Source organism: Armigeres subalbatus, chromosome 1 (assembly GCF_024139115.2).
Source record: "Armigeres subalbatus isolate Guangzhou_Male chromosome 1, GZ_Asu_2, whole genome shotgun sequence".
NCBI classification, from domain to species: Eukaryota; Metazoa; Arthropoda; class Insecta; order Diptera; family Culicidae; genus Armigeres; species Armigeres subalbatus.
Window position 1 is genome coordinate 127782101 of NC_085139.1, and position 25037 is coordinate 127807137.

The following is a 25037-nucleotide window of genomic DNA, read 5'->3' on the forward strand; positions in this document are numbered from 1 at the left end:
TTCCAAAATGTTCGAACTCGCAGTGAGCTTGCTCCTAATAAGCCGAATTTCAAAAATATGTTTATCTGAAACTATGTTCGTTTTAATGGAACTAATAAAATCAACATTTATTTTACATTAAAGTAAAATCAATCATCTGAGATTATGACGAACTTTAATGATTCCAAAGATAGTCATCACAATTGCCGATAATTATTTGATTTCGTAGCTTTTATACATTCGTCACGTGGTTGCACGACATTTTTTGTGAGGCGAAGTCGTGAGAAATTCGCACCTCATAGTTTCGTAGACCGAATCAGGATTTGCCAAGCCTTCAACCTAAATTAATTGTCCATTTTAGATTTTTGAATAAGGTATTTGTGAAATTTTGTCTAGTGATGTCCGTCGAATTTGTTATTTTTCATTTTACAGGACATTTATCATAATACATTGCAAATGTATTAAGCATTTCAGTCTACTCTATTTACCTACGAGAAGTTCATTATATCGGTAGCTCGATTATTCAGTATTTTCGATTTATTGATTATTCTAAATTTGTCGTACATATGTTTTGGCAGCCTTCCGAAATTGGTGTGGGTATCACATTCTACGCATTCTACTAATCAATCAAATAACAGCGTTGCACGCAACGCAACAAAACCCTTGCTGGCTCAATGTAACACGCGTTGAATGCATCGCAACTGTTTGTGGGTGTATGCAGTGCAGCACCATCGCCAGTTTTCTCAACGAACTCTTTCAATCAATCCTCTCTCGCTGCTCCATTCTCTTTTCATTCACCAAGAAAACTGAAGTTTGCGCGACAACGGACGACGACACACACGACTACAGCACAACTCTCCATCACACCTAGGTCTGTGTCGTACCTACGTTGTATGATGGGCTCGGATAGGCAGCAGCCGGATGGAGCAGACCCAGCGCGCGCGGCAGTACGCTGCCTGACGAAAAACTCAGTTTCAATCGCGACGTCGTAGCCAAAGCAAGCAGCATTACATTACTCCCTTAACTGTAGAGAGTGAGTGGGACCGCCGCTTCCCCAGCCAAGTGCTGTTCGCAATCCACCAAGAACCGAGGCAAAAAGTACCTCCTATATATTGGAAGGACTGAGCGCAATCTTTGCCATCGTTCATCTGGTAACGATCAGAACTGAATCTATTCACTCCTCTTTCCTTGCTGCTTTTTATCTTCTCGTTCCTATGTTATCGGCCTTACGCGCGTTATATCTCGCGATTCATAAACGGTTTTCTTATCCTTCATCCTTTCTGGAATTTTCACTTCTACGAAATTAAGATCGATCTGCGGAAGGACCAGCACAATTTCAACGGAGTCCTTACAATGTTGCACCAAGTTTACATGCTATAGGTGGATATAACAAGAACAATCGGAACATCCAACGCAAACGAAATCGAAGAAAGCGTCATGAAGTGTACAATGAAGTGATCAGCGAATAAGTAGTGCCATCGTAAATCTGCCCGAATCGAACTCAGCAAAACGAAAGACGATGGCTTCTGGTGTATAGCTATAGTAGCTGCACTCGGGTGTGAAATCAGGAAGCAAAAAGAACACAAGCTCCTCACCGTAGTTTTCGTCACCATCATCACCTTCGTGGGCCGCGCTGAGTTTCACAGATTCTTGTAGTTTCTCGGTGCGCGACGGCTCCATGTGTTGTGAGTTTGTAATACAGAGGAAGAAGATATTTCCGCCGTCTGTATAGGAAAACTGCGTTTTCCGGTTTGCTTGGTACAAGAGAGCATCCAAGCTAGAGAATCCAGTAGTGAACACTTGGGAGAACCAATCGAAGTGGAACCCGCCGCATTAGAACAAACAGATTTAATCGTGATTATGTAAGTGATCTTAACGACGTAAAGACAACTACGTTTGAAGAAAATCGATCAAATCGAAGTAAAGAAATAGACCCTATAGAAGGCAGTTACAAGAACATAAAATCGTACGAACTGTGTTTAAGTTATTGAGTGTTTGGAACGTTTGCTGGTGCGAAGCACTAAATCTCGCACTGAATCCAGCTTGATTACAGACGATTTTTTTTATATAACTTCAAAAAGCCAGAGAAGAACAACAAAGGTACTGCAGTTGCAGGGAGTGGGCACGTTTTTTATAGTCGTGGTTGTGCTGACAGTCAGTGGTGTGAAGTGCAGTACGCCAACACCTACAACATTTACCTCAGCTTCTATGTCGCCGTTTCTGCTGCGAAATAAATTTCTGTGCAAAAATGTAAAGTCCCTATGTACATACCTACATACCAGTCAGTGGCGAGATGTGAATCTGCTGCATCCCCAATGAGAGGATGCGAAGCGCCGCCATACCCTCAGCTTCAGATCCACCACCCGGTGCGCGTCATCGCGACACGCGACGAACACAGTGGTGGAGAGTTCGGAAGAAGAGACGTTGTGTTTGGTGCTTCACGCGTTGTGCATTTTCCTCCGTTCATTTGCTTTGCTTCGTTCCGTACGGTTCTTCGTCTTCTTCGATCACCGCTGTTTCGACTCTGACAGTGGTGCAGTCAATGGGTCTGTTGGTCGGTCGGTTAACAGACTGAGATCCAGTTCCACCGCGGAAAAGGGAAGTCCTGCTACAAAAATGAACTACGCTTTTGGTGTAGTAGCAAACGGAGTTGTCTCTCACCCCTGTGGATCTGGTTTCCATACCAGCCGGCATCGTTCGTATTTCCTTGATTGAAAAATCTTTAAGCTCCTCTTCCTTTGAATGGGATTAAGAGCATTGAATCAATGCCAGCCGTGAGCAGATGAAATCATCTCGCTGGTTATGGATTGGACCATAAAAAAGCCGGTGGAAAATTATTATAAACAAAGAAGTTGTAACATGCACTTATTGGATGCCAATTTTGCCTATCGCCGATAATGATGGCGGCGTTTGTTCATGCTATAAGTGTACCACTATCTTATCGCGCGACGTTCCATGTTCGTTACAATCGAATCCAACGATCGAATGATTCCAGACTGACAGAGAATGCATGTTGACACGTTTCATCGGAATAACAGTTAGTGAATGCATCAGGCGCTCTCCGGATGGATGAGTGATTGTGCGGTTGGTCAGAATGTGTGATAAACCCTGTAGTGTGATACTATTTTGTGGTGTCCTGCAAAATTTCCGAAGCGCATATCAGTTGAATGTTGAATGAATCACTTCATGCATCAATGTAATCACGGTGCAATCAGTGACACTAATGAGGCAACTGATAACGCTCTGGGCGGGAGATTGTGCTGTTGATATCAATGTTGATATTGGTTTGAACGTGGTTGGATGATAAACGGATGGGAAGTTTGGAAATATGTAATTGACTTCGAGTATTTTGAATAGCTGACTTTGCGTTAATTACGTACAAGGGTGAAACGACTTATCATTACATCGTTGTGATATGCCCTAGCTTTAGCAGGATAAAAAATGGGAAATTCTGTAAAATATTCACAAATTTTCAAATTATTGATTTTTTTAGCAAATCTTGCCTTAATAATTTTTAATACAAAAGTGTTTATTTTTTCTCACTTGGTTCTATTGTTGCGGTAGTGCAATAACAGCAGAAATTATCGCAAGGTTGACCATCAACATTACATTGTTGCGGTGGTTTTTGCCTTTTCCATATTTTTTGATTATCAGTGAAATAAAAGTACCCTAAACAATTTTTTTTCCTCGAAACTGTTGTTGGGCAACCTACCATCCAGATACTTGAACGTGAGGAAAATTTGCAGTGAACCTTTTTTCTTATTGATTTCAAAGGGCTGTTAGTGTGTTTTGACCACCCTGTGGTGATATTTTGAGTTGTCATGAAAAATATTACTTTCTCTTGCATTGATCAAAAGAATCCAAAATTAAATCACAACGCAAAACTGCAAATATGTGACCTGTGCTAGTTTGAACGACAGCATTGCATTGCAATTTTGGTTTACATCAATTATAAGTTACTGATACAGAAGTATAGCGAACAAAAAATATTATGAATTAGTTCGCAGGTTTTGATTTGATAAATTTAATGACTTTAAAATTAGACATTGAACAGATATCAAGAGAAGGAAATCAAGTCTCAAGTCTCCCTAAAATCTGAGAATGCTGAACTACACTTTCATCAAAACGCACAGGAAGTCAGAGAATTAAAATAGTTTCAACAAAAATATGCCTTTTTTGCAAAATCTTTATAAGTAATCAATTTCCCTGGAATATTTTTAAATTATTTTTAAAACAACTCTTCAAAGCAGGGTTACTGGAAATCGCATCAAGTATCTCGCATTCACTCATACTTTGCGAACGGAATCGGGAAAGAACGATAAATGATGCATCCCGAATGAACCGCACAAAATTTATCTTCCCAAAGCTGACGAGTGAATCCTGTATGAATATGTTTCGTATTTATTCGTACTGCATTAGCTTCGGGTTTGATTCATCACCATGTGGTGAGTGACTCCGGTGTGTGCAAAAGTGTTGTACTGTTCGTACTGCTTTTGCATCGGCCTCGATTTATCTCCAGCAGAATTTGGAGATTTGCGATCGGATGCGATGATGAATGGCGATGAGTGGTGATGATGATAGAAAAATTGAATCATCGCAGTCCGCCGGCAAACATTGCAACGGACAGCAAGCGATGCGGGTGGAGAATAATATACCTACCTAGGTATGGAGCGAGGTTCAAATGATATCGCTGCTCGTCGTAGTTTACCATAGATTTCTGATAGCATGACAAATTGAACATTATTTAATTATTGTGATAGCAAAAATGCATTTTCCAATAGGTTTTCGATATGTTGGCATCAAACGGAAGTCTTAGATTTCTAAAATAGGGCGCGGAGTGCTTCTTCCAATTTGTCTTCAGGGAACCTGTACTAAAACGGTGGTGCTGTTTGAAAGAGATGGCGCCACAACATTTAAAGTATAATTAATTTCCTTGTTTGGACAAATCACCCATTCTCACCATGCGTAGTTCTCACCAACTACGCATCTCATCGATATAAAATACGGATAAAAAATGCTTGGAATATTTAATAGGTTTCAGTTCAAAACAATAAAAGAGCTTTCATTATGTCTCCATACCAAACTCTAGTTATTTACTTTAAATTTCTTCAAGGCTGTTCTCCACCTCGTGTGTGTGGAAGTAAATTAGAAAATCTACTATATTGAACAGCAGATACAGCTAGTTTTTATGCTGAAGCTGAACCACATTGATACAAATACGCAACAACATAACACCATCTGTCACCTGGTAATGTATATTTGCAGTTATACCATCATGTGTAGTAGGCCTCAGCAGAATTTTTACTAGAATGCAACTGACGACATTCTATAGTGACAGTCTTATGAGACATTCAATGACCTCAAAGACTTTTTTACTCAAGTTAAATATCGATAGCGAACCAACATGTATTCCTCAAATAACCATTCAACAAAATGATTTCCGCTCATTTTTTTTAGGCGAAACAGGACAATTTTTTGAGGCAGCCTTCACAAAAGCAAAAATTCATTTGGTTTGTAAGAACAGATAAGAACCATTATTATGGAAGTAAGTTTAGTCTGCAATTCAATAATTTAACGGCGCTAGTGTATAGGCACTGATGGAGCTAGGGCGTGATGGGGCACGTGACCCACCAAATAAAATGTTTATTCTGAAATTTGATTATATACGCCAATTTTGATAATATTTCCGAAGGAATGTCTTAAAAAATTTGAAAAATCTCCAAATTATTTTCTGAAGAAATTCCTGTAATTTCCAAGAAATTTCTGGAACAATTCATCAAGACGTTTTCTGGAATTTCACCAAATACAAATACTAAATTAATTGAAAGAATCCAAAAGCATTTATAAATAAATTTCAGAACGGATTCCTAAATAAATTTTCATCGAAACTCCTATAATGCCCCACTCACATAACAGTAAAATTTCACTTTTCATCACTTTTGAGTTAACCCAACCCGGGCAGAAGCCATGAACAGAATAATACAACATGATGTGGACTTAATTGATATAAGAGATAAAAGAACAGGCAAGTATATAAAAAAATTACACCGAAATATCATTAAAATATCAAGATATGCTATGAATAAGAACCTATAAGAACTAATGGCACATGATATTGATCACTTATAAAAAATACCATAAGTTGGTCTTCTCATGATATTTTAGTGCAAAATATTGATATTATCGTCTTATCTTTTATCTCTTATATCAATCATGTCCATATCTTATTGTGTTATCCTATCAACATTTGATATTATTGAACTATTATCGTCTACTCGGGAATGGATAGTGTTGATCTTGTATGTCCAAAAATACAAAGTCATGTGCGTTCAATATTGAAAGTACTCGCATAACAGTTCCATTAAGAATTTGCACAACCTGACTGCACAGAATCAAACACTGTTTAACCCTAACTAAATTGTTTCACGGTAATCTATCGAATGATGAGCTACTCAGCAAAATTTTAATAACATCTAATGTAAAACATCATTATTAGATTTTTTGAAACTTTATATGAAACATGCGATTTGAAACATCAATGGCTATTATATCTGTATGCGACAAAAACGGCATGGGACTGGCATATATGCGAATGGGGGAAGTATATTAATCTCATAGGAATTTCTTATCGAATTGCAATATTTTACAAAGATATTTCCGAATTTTTTGAAAGATTTTTCAAAGAAATTCCCAAAAGAAGTTCCAAAGAAATTCGTAAAGAAATTTCTAAAGTAAATTCCGGAATTTCCAAAGTTATCATAGACATCACGGAGGGCTTTCCCTGTAGAGTTTTTTTTATAGAATTCTTGGAGAAAATTAAAAATGTCGAGAAATCCTTCGTCGAAAACATTCAATATTTGGCAGCCACTTAGCTTCGGACGGCGGAACTAAGCATAAGAGCACGGATCAAGAAGGCTAGAACTGTTTTTGCGAGTTTACGGAACATATAAAGATCCAATCAGATTAGCCAACGCACTAAATTTCAAATATTTCCTAATCTAAAGTGAAATCCGTGTTTTATATGCTAGTAAGACTTGATGTGTATTGAAGTTACTGGTGCCCCCACCATTACCATTACCATAACTCTGGCTCCGCCAATGTGTATAGGGTAATTGGGTAAATGATGTATAGATCAAATGATGTACAATCAATCAATAGTATCATTAGCAATCTAGAAATTTTGTTCGAGCCTCCATGTCTGTTCTCTGTGTTATAAGGTACCGTCTTCGAGGGAAACAGTGGTTCAAATGGTGATGAGAATGGGTCACTGTTTCAGCTACATAAAATTGAAGATTAGATTTAGTGTATCTAAGAACAAGAAAACTGAATTATAAGAGACCTTTTTGAACGATTTTTTCCGACCTCCAGACTGTCGGCGAGGACGCTGGCTCGTTCTCACCCCAGACCCATTGTCACCCCCGACGACGGTATGCATTAATCCAATTTTTCCATGATACTTATTCTCGGAGTCGAGTGAGTAAGTTTAAAAAAATAAATAATCACAAATATGAAATTCGGAACAAAAAATTCACACGTGTACTATCAGTGATGAACTTTATAATTATTTAAAAATCACTTTAACAAAGAATAAAAAAATCTAGTAGCTATATTTCATATCTAGTAACACTCCAGATTTAAGCCATAAAAATTTAAATGTCAATGTCAATTTTTTTACAAATAGGTCGTAAGTTTCGAGTGAAAGAAGGGTTTACAGTTGTAATTCGTTAAAAAAACGACAAAGTTATACTTTTTCCCATTGGTATTAATTATTTTGTATCTCCTGTGTTAGATTATTTGGTGTTTAACGTGAAAAATGCGTTGCTTTTCTTGTACGCCCAGGTTTTTTCTACACGGTTTGGTTTTACTCGTTTAAGACCTTCAGCGTCAATGAAACAATGAGTTAACCCTACTAAAAAATTCACAAAAAATCGAAGAAAATTCAGGGGGTATTTAAAAAGCTGTGAACGTTCAGGTTAACCGAGAAATTAATGAACTCCAACCGCGTAAAAAATCCTGGGTGTATATTTAATTTTTGGATTTTCGACTAAATTGCGTTTTTTTAGTTTTGTATTCTTTGTGACAAATATTTTCACATTATATTTCGAGTGGATAATTAGTAGGAATGCAACTAAAAGCACTCGTTACGAAATTTCACGAGATTCAGCAGCTAAATGGAGCAAGAATGTATGTAAACAACCGTAAAGTCTTGGAGTCTAGTGCATTTGTGCGCTTTCATGCAGCATGGAAAGCGAAATTCTAAGAGCGGGAAATGTTTGACAACCAAGTAACTGCAAAATAATTTTGTTTATGGGAGTGATTTCAAAATATCCTTCTACTCGCTTGAGCGCAGAAAAGCGGCTCTATCCGCAGCACCCAGCGTAAAACCTAATTTTTAAAAATATTTTATTTATTTTTGTTGTCGCTGAAATTGCGCTTGCAAGGCAGTGGCAAATATATTGCCACAAATTTTCCAATGTTTCTGAACTGTTTAATGTATAACAAACATTCATTCGAGTTTAATACCATGTAAACATTGCGTCTTATTGTTGTTTTTGTTAATTTATTGTTTAGATTCGTCTGCCTTTCAAAGAGTAAAATCGTATAAGTTTCGACCCCATTACGTCGTCGCACATACGCTACCGCTGTCAAGCGGAAGCATCCCTGAACTCATCTTCAACTAAAAGCCCTAGATCTCTCAAATAACTTTAGTGAAGACTGTAAGCGTCTATCTTTTAAGTTTGAAGCGATATAACAATAATTAATACTAAATACAAGGCTTGTGGACTCGCGCTTCAAATGTTCCGAAAGGCTAAAGCAGAACCTCTAGGTTTATATCCATAAGAGAATCCTGTGTAACGCTCCCTACAACTTCCAATCATACCCAATCATCATCACTCGCGATGCGTTTTGGCGATCCATCGCTCGTGATGCAATCAACAAGGAATCCGATGAACACTTTATACGCAAAGCAAGAATCCATGCAGATACGAATAACTGGTGAGTGCCGTTTGCTTCCAATTTGCAGATACTGGTAACTCAGTGATTGGCAAAAGCACGGATGAAAAGGGAAGCCCAAAATGTATGGTTTGGTTCATTGCGTATCGTGTTCTCACGCGTGACGAAGACACACGAACAAAAGCTGTGGTATTCATAACTGAGCGGCATCTCAAGCGAAAGATGATGCTATGTAGGAATCAGTAACCCTGCTTCAAAGCAACATTTCGTATATCAATAATATCAACAATCCACAGATTTTGCACATCTTCAAACTTTAATTGCAAGTACTCAAAAAACGCGTTAAAATTGTTTTGACCGAGATGTTCAATATAAGGAAAAGCCACTTCGTGATTGATTGGGTCAGCTGTGTAAATTTTATTTTATTCGAATGATTGAGGGTTCAAAATTTCCATGTAAAAACATGCGTTTTTAAATCACTGTAACAAATGATCAATAACTTCGCTGGCCTAGACCTTACAGTAAGATGGTAGGATGAGTGCTGGTGGCAATTCTTTAAATCTAGAACAACATTTGGAAAGAGCGTAACAGCCAAAAATTATTGCTTTTGATTCTTCCTCCTCATATACAGCTATATATGTAGACGTAGAATCAGTAGGAATAATTTTTGGAAGTTACGCCCTTTTCAAATGTTGGTCTAGAAATGCTTTTTTTGAAAATCAGCAGAGTAACCCTATAACTATTATGAAACCAGGAAACTATCATTTTAATATCCCAAGTCAAACTGCAGCTGCAAACTGCAAATCAAATATGACCAAATTATGGGATGCGTGACCTTATAAATAAGAAAATTAGGCATGAATACGTTAGGTATGATGTCGTTAGGAATAACGACGTAGGACATAATGTACAATAGGCGAGATGTACGTTTGGCATAACTTAAATTTAGATTAGCCAACCTACAGCTGCAAGTCTTTTAAATACAGGCTCAATTTTCCCATTTTTTGTATCACACGAGGTTGTACAAGTCCCCGAATTTTAAAATTATCCCAAACTAACAATTTTTCGAAAAATATTATTTTCGAATTCTCTTACTAGAAAATAACATTTCTCCATAAATAAAATTTTCTTGGAAATAACATTTCTCCAAAAAACTTCTGTTCGAAAATATTTTGAAGCAAAAAAAAATTTTTCTCGAAAATAACATTTCCTCAAAAATGTCATCTCCTCGATATATCTATTTCCCGAAAATAACATATACTGATAATAACATTTCTCCGAAATGACATTTCCCCGAAGACAGCATTTCTCCGATAACGCATTTGTCCAATAATATTTTTTAAGATAATAACATTTGCCGGAAAATAGCATCCACCCCAAAATATCATTTTCACGGAAATAAAATATCCAAAATAACGACATTTCATCGAAAATAAAATTTGCCCGAATATAACATATTCCGGAAATAGGATTCGCCCAAAAATACAATTTCTCTGTAAAATCCATTTTCTCTGTAAAATCCATTTTCTCGGAAAACATAATTCCCTGAGATTTTTTTTATTTCTTTGTTATCGATAGGGGCTCATCTCATTCCTAAAAAGTATCATTTCTTTGGAAATAACACTTCTACGAAAATATTTACCCGAAGATAACTATTTCCGTAAAATAATGTTCGCCCGAAAATATTTTTTTTCCAAAAATAATATATTTCAAAAAAATGCCGGTACAAATATTTAAAAACAATTCTGCAACCCCCCCTCCGTTTTTTGGGCCCAAAAATATTTGTTTGAGGGGACAACAAAAAATAATTCGGACAATTTTGAGGATTTTCAAAACATTCTTTAAAAAATCCGAGAAGTTTAATGGATTTTTCTGCATTTTAATATTTATTTTTCATTATCCCAAACCCCCCCCCACCTCACTTGACCATTGCACGACCAGTAGGACATAATTTTAATCAAATATTTGTAACGGCCTAAAATTGTTTGACACAGCCAGTCTTAATCTTAATTTGGAGCAGGGAAAAGCCCTGAAAAGGAAGGGCCACTCACATTTATTGACTGCCAGTAAACATCCTGTTAATACTTGCCTTTCGGGAAATAGTGCCATTCGAGGAAAATGCATTCGGGGTATCGGTTTTCAGAGTATTTTCGTACAATCGTTCTTCGGTGCATTCTATGGCTACCGTTCTTATGCCCTAGAGCAGCGGTTCTCAACCTGGGGTACATGTACCCCTGGGGATACCTTCGCTGGCTCTAGGGGGTACCTTGGACAAAAATGCGTAAGGGCGGACGTGTTAAATTTCGATTGGATTGGCTTATTGATGAAGTTTTGTTAATTGTGTATTTTTATTTCAAAACTTTGTCTTGTGCATAATATGCATGGCGATCAGTAAATCAAAGCCAATTGAATCCTGGCGTGCTTAACCACCACAGCGTATGAAGGGCTGCGGAACAAAAGATCTAACGGACAAAACGTCGAATGAGCAAATTTGAAAAATCTTCAATGCAATCTACCTGATCTAAACAAAATGTTGAATAATATGTTAGAAATAGGCTTTTGAACTGAAATCTAGAATCTAAAGGTTCAGAAGCCTCCGTTTGAGAGGCAAGAAAGCTTTTCTCAGAGAAGACTTTCAAGAAAGTCGGAAGCCTTCTTACAAAAAGTTCGGAAGCCTTCTTTCAAGAGGCTTGGAAGGTTCTTTTCAAAAGACTCGGAAAGCTCCTTTCAAGTGGAACGGAAGGTTACTTTCAAGAGGCTCGAAAGGTTCTTTTCAAAAGGCTCAGAAAGCTCCTATCAAGGGCCTCGGAAGCTTACTTTCAAAAGGCTCGGAAGCCTCCTTGCAAGAGGCTTGAAAGCCTCTTATCAAGAGGCTCGGAAACCTTCTTTTAAGAGGCTCGAAAGCCTCCTTCCAAGATGCTAGGAAGCCTCTTTTTCAAAAGCTCGGAAGTCTCCTTCCAAGAGACCCGGGAGCCTCGTTTTAAGAGGGTTGGAAGCCTTATTTCAAAAAGCTTGGAAGGCTCCTTTCAAGAAAGTCGAAAGCATTCTTACAAGAAGCTCGGAAAACTCATTTCAAGAGGCTCGGAAGCCTACTTTCAAAAGGCTTCGAAGGTTCTTTTCAAATGGCTCGGAAAGTTCCTTTCAAGAGAATTGGAAGGTTCTTTTCAAACGGCTCGGAAAGCTCCTTTCAAGAGGTCCTCAAGCCTCTTTTCAAGAGACCCGAGAGCCTCGTTTCAAGAGGCCCGGAAGCCTACCTTCAAGAGGATCGGAAGCCTCATTTTAAGAAGGCCGGATGCCTTCTTTCAAAAAGCCCGGAAGGCTCCTTGAGGCCTCCCTTCAAGAAACTTGGAATTCTTCGTTCAAAAGGCTTAAAAGTTTACTTTCAAGAGGCTAAGAATATGCAAAAAAGCCTCCTTTTAAATGGTTCGAAAGCCACCATTCGAGAGACTCGAAAGCCTCTCTACCAGACGCTCAGAAGTATCTTATCAAGATGTAAGGAAGCCTACTTTCAAGAGATCGAGAAGCTCCTTTCAAGAGGCTCAACCTCCTAAGGTACAGGAAGCCTACTAGCAAAAAGCTCGGAAGGCTCCTTTTAAGAGGCTCGAAAACCTACTTTCAAGTGAAACGGAAGCCTCCTTTCAAAAGGCTCGGAAGCCTCCCTTCAAGAAGCTCAGAATTCTTCTTTCAAGAGGCTTGGAAGCATTCTTTCAAGAGGCTCAGAAGCGTCCTTTCAAGATGCAAAGTAAGCCTCCTTTTAAGTAACTCGAAAGCCGCCATTCAAGAGGTGCGGAAGCTTACTTTCAAGAGATTCAGAAGCTTCTTTCAAGAGGCTCGGAAGGCTCCATTCAAAGGGCTCGAAATTATTCTTTCAATGGCTTGGAAGCCTACTTTCAAGAGGGGGTACCTCAATTAAAGCGAAAGTTTGGAGGGGTACCTCTCAAGAAAAAGCTTCTAAAGGTGATGTTACTGTTGTATTTATACTTCTTCCTCGAATTACAAATTTTACAACTGCCAAAGATATAAAACGGGAGATGCATCTTCAGTCGCAGTTATAAACTGCACATGTGTTATATTGAAAAACGAAAACATAATCGTCCGAGGCCAAATAAAAAAGTCAAACTGCTGTGATTTGTTTTGAACAAAATAAAACTCGATTAAATTCTGTTGCAAATCCGTGCAAAAATACAACTGAGCATTATTCCAGTTATAAATTTCCTTACGAAGCTGTTCGAATTTTTTAAAACTACAACGGCTGTTGACGATGGCCTTTTAACAGTTTCATTTACTACTAAAGATGCCCTTACGGTCTATAACCCAAATGTGGTTGTATATAAATTACTGTAAATTCTCTACATGATGTGTACTGCTTGGGTAGGCACTTCACTAGTTGCTAACTCCGAAGATTCTAGCCACAATTTTTGCATTCGTCTATCATGAGGCCAACGCGGTGATGTTTTTATACCCAAAGAAATCCAGAAGTTTCCCCATCAGAAGTCTTTTTAGTTATTCATTTTGCTGCAAAACATGAGACAGATTTGGTGTGGAGGACGCATCTGAGTATGGCAATTTATTTAAATGATAATTTTTAGTCCAGCAAAACACCAAATCGTTCAAAAAAACCTCTCTTTGAAGGCTACGTTTCCAATTTTGTAGTCAAAATTTAAAATGGAAAGTTTCCGCAAAATGAAATTTTGGAGCATTTACTAGCATAGAGATTCATTCATGGCACCGATCAACTAATTTATTCAGTTGTGGTTGTAAAAATGAAGTGTTTCAAGCCAATATAGTTTAAAATCATCGACGAATGAAATCAGCAAGGATTCCAGAACGAAATTAACGTCGTTCAGATTCAATAAGAAGATCCACGGCGGAGATGACTTCCCACCGGATTGAACTGGATTTAACTAATATGAAGAATTAATAAATTACGTAAATACTGTCAGATTAGTGTTTCGGCATAAAACCTTTGTGATGTTGCAGCTACTCCACGATAGTTTTTTATCTTTGTTTGAGAGGTTTTCAGCCCTAAGCTGGCCCTCTTGTTGCCATTTTTTAATACCAGAAAAACATAAGATTTTTTTCCAACTATCTTTGTTTTATATTGAAGACAAATGAAAAGCAGATAATAACTTTTTCCTGATAGCTCTTAGGTTTATTTTTGACATATCTTATGAGCTTCGATGCTATTTAGGTAAGAGGTCAAATGCTCAACACAAAAAATACCGACAAAAAATGTACAAATTTGATACAATTATTATTTTGAAAACCCAGATTAATCCACCTAGCGGTCATGGAGCCTTTTTCGTGTGTTATAAAAATAGTATTACATAGTAGCAATCTGTTGCGAACAATCGGTTGAGTAAAAAGGCCAAAAAAATAATTGACAATATTTTACGCGCCCGTTTTTGGTAATAAAAAAATGTATTTTGCATTCTACGGGGAATTCTGTCTCAGTTTTTACTGATTTGTCTGGGAAAGTTTTATGAGGAAAATTCGAATTGTCTAGGTAAATTTTTAGTTATTATACTTATATGAACAATTACTAATTTTTCTTATCCTTTTTTTGTAAAATTTGTATGCCTTTGGAAATATTTAATTATTTATCGATATTTTACTACTTTGTTTAATTGCAATTTCCCAATTCTCTTTTTAATTTTTTATTGCTACAATTCACAATTGTTCCAAGTAAGTACTTTTGTACTTTTGCTTTATTCGAAGAATGTCTTTTAAGCTCCTGATTCTGCATCATTTGAATTAATTTTGATTAATTAAAGTGATGAATTATTTTGATTTGTCAACGTTCAATTTTGACAAACATAAATGAACTAGATTGCTGCGTTTCGAAATTTGAATACATGCATTGAATGTGTTGAAACATGTCTCAGTTTGTGTTTTGATATTTTGTTATAACGAAATGACATATTTGATCGAAGAAACCACGAGAGATTTTGAATCAAATTTAATCCACAGAAAGAGTTGTTTAGCAAAAGTTTTTTTAGTTGTTTAGCATCATCACCTTTTTGTGATGTTATTTAAATATCAGAGGTTAATCAAATGATTCCCTGCGTGTCTGTTATTCTATTTGTGCAATTTACAGGCACAAGCGATTATCTGGTTTTGGTTATCTTCATTCGTAATTCTTCCTATAGAGCACAAATAATTCCTGGAAGCATCAAACTTGTTAGTGTCAAATTTAACCCCCAAAAAAATAAATGCCGTCATTCAAAAGAAACCAAAAACCGTCAACGGGGCGCGGCGATAGCGACGACGAACCTCCTGACAGTGGAATCGCTAAATGAAACAAATTGAAAACAATTAAATTCATTATATAACTCATACCAATATGTAGAGTGTCGTATACAATCCGCACACCGCATAGAGAGTGCAATGGATTGTAGTGTTGTGTGCTTCTTCTGAAGTGTGGGTAGTGGAGGATGGTCCAATATGCACCCCCTCAAACAATTGCAGCGTAACTCTAACAAACATGCACTTAAAACGATTACTAATATCATATGCGACGTCATGCTCATTCGGCGAGGAAAAGAAACGCTTGCCATTATCTTGTTATAATTCAAGTACGTTTGTTTGAGTTGCCTCACCCGAGCAGGAGAAAATCACTCATTAATGTCTAATTCTTTTACCTTACTCAGTTATGAACTTGCCTTGCATAGGAGGTAGAATACCAAAAGAACAATTCCAAAATGTATTATGCAAAATACTCTGTTATTGCAATGCCAAATGCATAACAAATTATTATTCGTTTGATATTAAATCACCTAAGCATGTATTTTGCTTAAGATTTTTTGGTATTATTTTTTGGTATTTAACCTCCTATGTAAGCCAAGTTCATACAAACTTTTGTTATAGAGGTCGTCGCTCCTGCTCGCTCCTACATCTATTGTGACGCAATTGATTGTCAATATTGGCATTTAATTATGCTGCTAACCGAAAGCAATTTACAGACACGTCCAATCAGTTAGTCGCAGGAAGATTTAGATGTTATTAGTGCCTTCCGTGATATGCGTAATATAAGCATAACAATGTGTGAATACGATTAATACTTAAGCGTATGTAAAAAGGGTTCGTTGTTCTCATTTAATATCAATAGCAGAAGATGCTAAGCCCACGTCAATTTTAGGCGAGAAAACGTGTTACTGGATTTTTTTTGCCATCGATAGTATCAAACGATATTAGGCTTTGTGAAACAAATAGCGTGGTAATGTGGCGTGTGTGAGCACATTGCTTTATCATTATTATTATGGTTCGGATCTGGTCGCGTTTGCAATTTCTCAACGACACATATGTATTTTAAAAAAATGCTAATGCTCTCTAGACGGAAGTAGAGATGGTTGAGAACCTATGAAAAAAGATTCTCGCTAGGGCCGAGTCTCAGCGAAACGAAAAGTATGAACACACCCCGTGGTTTGCCAGGATAATGTGAAAGTACGCCTTGTCAATGTTCTGGAAAACATGTCTTGAACTGTTTGAATTCTAGTACTCGAAACTATGAAACAAGAGAAAATTGTGCAGATCCGCAAACGGCAATAGAAGCTCACATAGTTTAAAAATGTTAAGACCTTGGAATACATTCGTTTCAAATTCGATAGCGCACTTTTTATTAGTGCGATTAGGACCATTCTCCTCTAACAAGTCCGTTTGGCGAGATAGACGCTATGTAAGAAGCGGAGCGCGCACGCCTGTCGTTAATACTAGTTTGCGCTGGTATCGCGTGAGCTTCACACAGGTCGCCGTCATTCTAGCCGTAGTTATCGCCGTCGCCGCCACCAGCAGATTGGAAGAATTTGCGCAGAATTAAACTATTGTTGCTCGCGCTGAGGATGATAAAGGCGTATCTCACCGCTCCGTATTTATTGCTGCTGATATCTTCACCGGTAACTTGCACACGCTTTTGTGTTAATGATCAAATGATAAGATCGACAAACAAATCAATCAACCATGTTACGCCTTGATGATACTGAGCGTTTAATTTGTTTTGTATAACGAACGCGTAAAAATAAACGCTCAATATATTTGCCCCAGTTTTTTTTAACAGATTCCATCAAGATCTTATTGCATTCAGCACCTTTAGAATCTTTTGGTACTTGGGATTGCAGATGTTTCGGCTTCAGCTTGCTGTAAACAAGCCGACATGGTGCATCATCGCATAGCGAAGTGCTGTTTCGTTAAATTCGGGTTAAAATATATCGACTCTGATAAAAATTAATGGCTCAACCACGCTCGAACAACCGGCTACACGCGAGCCCGAGCTCTGACGGAAAGTTCCGACCGGTTAGTCTGGATTTGTTTACAAATGGAGCCACCCGTCGTGGAGAACTGGTTGAATTTGCAGCCGCGCATGGTAGCGATCACTCTCTTTTTGTGCAAAATTAATTTGCGCTAGATTTTATAATACTGCAACGTACTACATCGTTTGATGTTTCGTGTAGTGGTTGAATATTTGAAGAATGTTCAAGGCTGATTCGTATTAATCCCCAGCGCATCGATTTCTGGGCTGGGACTAAACTTGTACTTAGCACAGTAGCTTGTTAGTCAATTGACCGATATCAGATCCGAACCGTCACGATTCGGTGCTTTTTTGAATGGTCACCTGACGGTGAAGTTTGAGTCTCTTTCATCGCTTTGTTGCACCCGACGGAATACAAAATTCACCGATCACAATGCAGCGTGGCTAGCGTTGATAATGATGCATGATTATATTGTCACCATGGATCACATTTCCGCAGAGTTCAACGAGTACAAATACGGTCGCATTTTATTAGTTATACGTACCCGGCAACTTTGTATTATGCAAGAATAATTCTGCATTGCAATTTACTAGCATTAACACCACGACGACGGTTTCCACTTTGCCATTATACATAATTCAATTTACTCCTACTTGTTTCGGCTTCGTAAAGATGCCAAAAGGATGAATATGGGGAGACACTAGACCCTTGAGCATTCATATAAGCGCTCGCATCTCTCTTCTTCCTACGTAGATAATGTTTGGAGGAAAGTGTTGCAAAATGCCGCCCTTGTAACAATAAAAGGCTTCATAAGGGCTTTGTTCCAAACTAATATGGCACATGAAAATGAACTATGCCCGTTTTTTGCAAATGATTGATGACATAATCAATTAATATAATCTAAAATAAATATGCAATAGCTATAGTTCGATGTTTCAATAGAATATAATAATATGTGGTATATTGCCTCCATCTCCCTATGTTCTCTTTTGCGTTCAGTGTACCTAATTTAATAAAAAAAATCTCAGAACTGAAAAACATATATGCTCAACAACAAGCAACGTCCGCATGTGTGCTCCCAAAGTTTCCACCGTCTTCGAGTAGTGGTCGGAGCAAAACATCATGATTTGTAGATTTTTGTTCGTTTTCGGTTGGGCAACTGACCAAGCAACAATCTCCTGGTCAACGTCAACGTCGCGGTTGTCGTTGTCTCCGATTGTCGTTTGCCGTGCTGGTGGCACGGCAATGAAATGGGAAGATGATGAAGTAGAGCTACCAATTTAAAGTAATCGTCGTCCGTCGTCTTTCATTCGTTGATAACTGAAAACGAAACGAAACGGACGAACCAGCACAACCAGTATCATCGAGTGCGTTCCACGCGGATCTTCCCGGAACCGGGCACGCTAGGCAATATTTGTTTCGTTTATTTGTGTAGCTCCGTCGAATGTTGCATCGATTTAGGTAATTTCCTCCCGATTTCAATTAAAGTGAGTAGTGGCTGGTGGGTTTATTTGAACACCGAATGCTTTGGGTCTACGGTCACACCCTTTGTTTTATACGAACTAGTTTCAAAATAGCGCAACATATTTTCAAAACTTCTAATAAAGGAGAATTTCGTGATAAACTATAGTGATGGAGAAGTAGTGTTCCTCTATGAATAATGATTCTCATGGTGAAATTTTCGACATAGAGATATGGCCATTGCTTATCGAAAACAAATCTCATAATCTGTGCATTGAAAATCTTAGGCGAATTAATACACATACAATCCGAGTGTTCTCTGCGCAAATTGGCTTGTTCTGATCTACTAAGGCAAATCAACAAATCCAAGTTAGAAAATATACTCTTCGTTTTCTCAGTTGTTGGAATTACAACTCCCATTGGGGCATTGCAGCCATGTTCTTTAAGCATTTCCACAGTAATCAACGATGAGATTAATTTCTAACCACGTTACCATTTTTTGCATTTGTATACCATTACCTTGATGATACTTTTATGCCCAGCTGAATTTCGAATCCAAGACCGGATCCTAGACCGGACCAGGAATCGACACAAGCCACTCTAAGCATGGACTTGCTTTGTAGTCGCGCATGTAACCGCTCGGTTACACATAAAATTGGTAATTCTAGCGTCATCACTCACGGGCTCACTCCTGCCTCCATAATTTGTGACCAAGCCCTACAATCTTCCCACATTTCGAAAGATCCGTTGTATTCAATAAATCCTCGCAAACTAAACACAGTTCCAATTATTTATAACTTATCGCACTATCTCTGCTGATCGCGGTTGTCCCATTTTATGGGTGCAAATCCTTATCAATCTAGGTTCTAAGGTGATCCTTGATACCCGTAGATGCACCGAGATGTGATTGTTTGTGTTTAGATAAGGATTCAACGCCGCCCGACTTTGCGCAGGCAGGCAGGCACCTACCGATCCACCAATGACGCCAATCCAGTTCAACCCCGGTGGCAAGGGCAAACATATTTGCATGACTGCAATAGGAGAAATTGTTTTCCCGATGCACGGCACGTTATCATTAGTACGGGCTAAAGATCGTCCGTCAGTTCTAATGCTGTGTTCAAGATAGCAGTGAGTTTGGTTTGGTAAATATGGCGTTCCAGCAAGTTCAAACTGCAAAGTGCTTAGAAGATAAGCAATACATTGCGACTTTTTTTAGGAGATCTAACGGAAAACTACCTACAATGAAAGCATTTAAATAGAATGACAACATTATCAGATTTTGTATTCCCTAAAGTGGGAGATTTTGTTGAAGCAGAGCAGATTTATGTGTTTTTTTAGTTTTCCTGCATCCCATCCCAATTAGATCTGTGTGCCGATTGAAATGTCATCGGCGGCTGCGTGATAGATCATTTTCAGCCAGCGGTGGCATCATGCCATTGCCGTGGGTCGCCGTGAACTGATTTCGTGAATAAAAAATTCTCCAGATTTTTTTTCGGGAGGTCTTCCAGGAATTATTCCGAAAGTTCCTTCAGGAATTATTCCATAAATTCCTCCAAGAATTCCCCCTGATGTTATTTCAGAAATTCTTCCAGTATGTCGTCAGGAAGTTTTTCCAAAAAATCCTTCAGGAATTCCTCTGAAAGTTCCTCAAGGCATTCGTTGGGAAATTCCTTCTGGAATTCCTCCAAAAGTTTCTCCAGGAATTCCTGCGCTAGTTGTTCCGGGAATTCTTTCGGAGTTTCCTTTAGGAATTCCTGCGAAAGTTGTTCTTGAAATTACTATGAATTCCAGGAATTCCTCTAAAAAATCATTAAAAATTTTCATAATGAATTAATCCGGAAGTTCTTCTAGGAATTCCTCGGGAAGATTCCTTTAGAAATACCTCCAGAAGTTCTCCAGGTATTTCACCAAAATTTCCTCCAGGAATTGCTCCACAAGATTCTCCAGTAGTTGCTCCGGGAATTCCTTGGGAAGTTATTTTAGGAATTCCTGCGAAAGTTGTTATCGTAATTCCTTCGAAAGTTGCTCCAGGAATTCCTTCAAAAATACCTCAATGAATTTCTCCATAGTTCTTCCAAGAATTCCTGCTGAACTTCTCCCAAAAATTACTCCAAAAGTTCCTCCAGGAAATCTTTGGGGACTTCCTTCAGGACCTCCAAAAGTTCCTCGAGGAATTGTTCTAGTTCTAAAAGTTCATCAACAATTTTCTAAATAAATTAATCCGGAAGTTCTTCCATGAATTCTTCGGGGAATTCCTTCAGAAATTCCAGAAATCACAGTTCTCCAGGAATTTTACCGAAAGTTGTTCTCGGAATTCCCCCAGGAATTACTCTGGAATTCCGTCAGATATTCCTAATGGTATTCTTAAGAACATTCCTCCAGGAATTGTTCTGGCAAATTCTTTTTTCAGACAGGATTCACGGTGAAGGAAGGAATTTCTGAAAGATTTCATGAATCAATTCCTTGAGGATTTCTTGATCAAGTTCCCCAATAAATTCGCAAAATAATTCCTGGTTTGATTCCTTGGAGGACTTTTTCGATGAATTCCTGAAGGAATTTTCGACAAAAGGCTTGGTGAATTTCCCAATAGACCTCCTAGAGAAAAAAAATCTATGAAGAGTTTTTGAAGAAATTCCAGGAGAAATTCCCAAAGATATTTATAGTTATTATCCCCAAAAGAAATGTTTCGATAATTTCTTAAAAGTATTTCGAAGTTATTTTCCGATCCCAGAGAAATTCTTGAAGAATTTCGTTAAAGAGATAAGGAAAAAAAACTGGATAAATAAAAAAATCTGGGGAGTTGAATTATTTTCAAATACAATTCATAAAGAATTTGAAAAAAAGTTTTTATTTTTTGTATCTAATTATTTATTTATTTGCTCAGACTAAGGCTGGAGTAGCATGTGCAGTACATAAAAGTCTTCTCCATTCGGTTCGCTTCATGGCTGCACTTCGCCAACCGCGCAGCCTACGGAGGGTCCGCAAATTGTCCTCCACCTGATCGATCCACCTTGCTCGCCGCTGCGCACCTAGCCTTTTTGTGCCCATCGGATCGTTGTCGAGAACTATTTTCACCGGATTACTATCCGACATTCTGGCTACGTGCCTGGCCCACAGCAGTCGTCCGATTTTCGATGGATGGTTCTTCCAACAGCTGATGCAACTCGTGGTTCATTCGCCTCTTCCACGTACCCTCCACCATCTGAACCCCCCCTCCCTCACCATAGATGGTACGCAGTACTTTTCTTTCGAAAACTCCAAGTACGCGTTGGTCCTGCACAAGCATCGTCCAGGTCTCGTGTCCGTAGAGGACTATCGGTGGAGAATTTCCAAACCATTTTCAAAAGAAATTTTGAAATAATGAAATAATAAATAACCAAAATATAAACAGTGTGAATTTTAGGAGGATTTCCTAGAAAAACAAAAATATCAGGAAGATTTCCTAGAGAAAATATTTCTACATATGTTTGCCCGAGAATACGTTTTATAGCAAGAAATGGCCAAGTTAACCTTACAAAAACATTTTCTAGAAGTATTTTACACTTTTATGTAGCCCAAAATCAGCTCCATGCTAAATGAAGTTGTGGATAGAACGCCATCCAATAATTTTGATTTATAGACTTCATGGGAAATTAGAATAAATTCGGCATATTTGGTGGCGGCGTGAATTGACAATCATCCGGGAATCCTTATATTATTTAAACATTCTGTAAAGAGGTGAAAAGGATTATTGCGGATTTCTTCATAATAGGGAACATTACTTTTTTCACTAGGATCAGCTGTTTTTGCCTTTCTCGTACACTAAATACGAGTAAACGCTATAAATTTGCTTGACCTATAGTGTTGTGTACCAATCGACTCGACTTTTGGTACTTACCATCAATTGGTTTGCTCGCAATAAGTTGCATTCTACGGGAAATCCTGTCTCATTAATTCTTATTGAAAATTGGGCTGATCGGACAATGGAATCAGAAGTTATAGCCTAAATACATTTTTGTACGTAAAAAAAGGTGTAAACAATTCTTGTCAATTTCAATCAATAGAAAATTTGACTGATCGGACTATCGTATCAGAACTTATGGTCAAATTACTACTTTTAAATCTGGTAAAGTAAAGAAAATCTCTATTCTGGCATTTATACTCACCTGATTAGTTCTTGGTTCTTAAAAAGAGTATGATTAACTGAGAATAAAGAGCCTATTCACCTTATAGTGCTACCTTTTCTACCGCACAAGAAAGGCACTAACATCGCTAGGTGTATTGTTCAGGGTTTTTGCTTTTCTCGTATACTAAGTATACGGAAAGTCTCCAAAATCGAACTTTTTTGCTTGATGTTATGGATTAGTTAGATGACTGTATTTCGATCGTAGCTATATAACATATTTTTATCACGATGAATCAGCACAAAATTCCGAACAACAACACTACCCTTTCTGTTTAGTAAGCGCCGAATTAGTCCTACCTCCGATATAATCGATTTGTTTTCGTTGCTTTTGAAGATGTTTCCCCCTTTACAAATACAACCGTGTAAACTATTTTTACCCGATCAACCATGCCATTACTTTTCTTCTGATGTTAATCCGTCCGTCTACTCGGCTGACTGGCACACGTCGATCCTTCATGCTCTCGAATGATTTCAATTGAAAACAATCCATATGAGCGTCCCATCAGCATTGAGCTCCTACCCGCTTAAGAATGCAATCGACATTCGATTTACCAAATTCGTAATCAACATTTTTTTTTTCGATCGCCACGATTCTATGACTCGACGCGTGCATACAATTAGTACCTAACGACCGGAGCAGATAAGCGTTCTTCCACAGCCGCAGCTGTTCATTCGTAGATAATCAGCAGCTCAAACACGAGAAAAAAATCGTGAATTTAGCCACCCAACCGGACCAGACGCGACTTTCGGTCATTTGGTCGCCACGCACTTGTCACGCCGCCGAGCCCATGTGTCACCCGCACTCTTCAACGATTCGACTTTCTTCTTCATACACAGTTGGTCCGATGTGAGCCAAAGTGACCAAAGCCTGGACAGTTTTGAAAATTAAGGCATCCTTTTTCATCAAATAATTTGATAAAATGTTTTATTTTTTTAATTTCTGCTGTTGATTACAAGATAATTTATTGCCACACTTTTATTTTGTACAATTGAAAAATTCTATCCTAAAAAAATGTGATATACGTATGACCAATAATATTCTATTTATGTTCCAAATGAATATTTTTTACATTTTTTTTCCACTTTTTTCCATTTGTGCGACGCAAGTTGATGGTCGTAGGCTAAGTAGAAGAGGTTTGATTGTTTTTCTTTTCTTTTTATTTCTGTCTGTTAAATGTTTTGAGATGATTTTGGTTTGTCTTATTTTATACAGTTCTATATTTTGCTCGTCGCGCAACTAGAAACAGACAGAAGCGCTTGAAAACAAAAAAAAACATTGACTTTATTTTTATCAGCATCCCAACCGTGGAATGTTTCCGAAAAAAAACGTTCCACAAGCGGAGATACCCAACAACAGCGGACAGAAATGAAAACATTTAATAATCGTGTTTTTCTTTTGTAACCAACATTTTTTTTTTCATTGGACCGGACCACGGTGATAGATGTTTGAAGCTATTTTGTGCACGGTGGAGGCATGCATCGCCGCGTCGAGGTTTGATAAGATTATTCTTAATCAACACACGATGCAACGCATTGGGGTATTTGAAGTACCGTCAGAGAATTCCAAATTATGAAATGAAGCTGTCGCACTTGTTTTTTTTTGATCAATTGTTCACTCTAAAGGTTATCTGAGTTTTTCAAATTTCTAGTAGCGCCAAGCGAGGTGTCGTAGTCCCCTAGCGAGAACTGGCTATCTCTATGTGCAAGCAGACTATGGAATCTACAGCGGAAATCAAACAGATTAGACTGTCCTCAACCTTATACCTAAGACTACCTAAGCCTGATATTTTCTTTTCTCAATTCCGAAGTCCAATTCCAAAATTAGCCTTTTTTCAAACGATAACTGTTGACATGCCGACAAAGTTGGGAACGATAGAAGAGTTAATGTGAATAACCTCTGCATATTCTAAAATAGCCACGCTAGAGAAACAAATTGTTAACAAAGAAGAGTTTGAAATAATAGTGAAAGAATAATTTGATAAAAGAAAAAAGCCTGGGATTGATCTCATAAAATTTTGTTTATAAAGCAGAAGCGTGAGTCATTACTCTGCAAAGACCGCCCTACGACGCAATTTTGTAAATCAACATGGGCTATTTTTTCGTTTCATCAAATTAACCTAAGCATTTTTATTTTATATCTGTTTCGCCGGTTTTAACCCGTGTTGCGTTGAATTCTCCTTTATTCTGTTCGCAACCGAAGCGATACCTCTGAAAGTTGTGTAAGTCGGTAT

At 37.9% G+C, this 25037-nt stretch overlaps 1 protein-coding gene across 1 annotated transcript in view; it reads left to right on the plus strand.

The window, feature by feature from the left end:
- LOC134205104 (protein similar) overlaps positions 1–25037 on the plus strand; it is a 406085-nt gene that overhangs the window by 313927 nt on the left and 67121 nt on the right. The window lies entirely within an intron of this gene.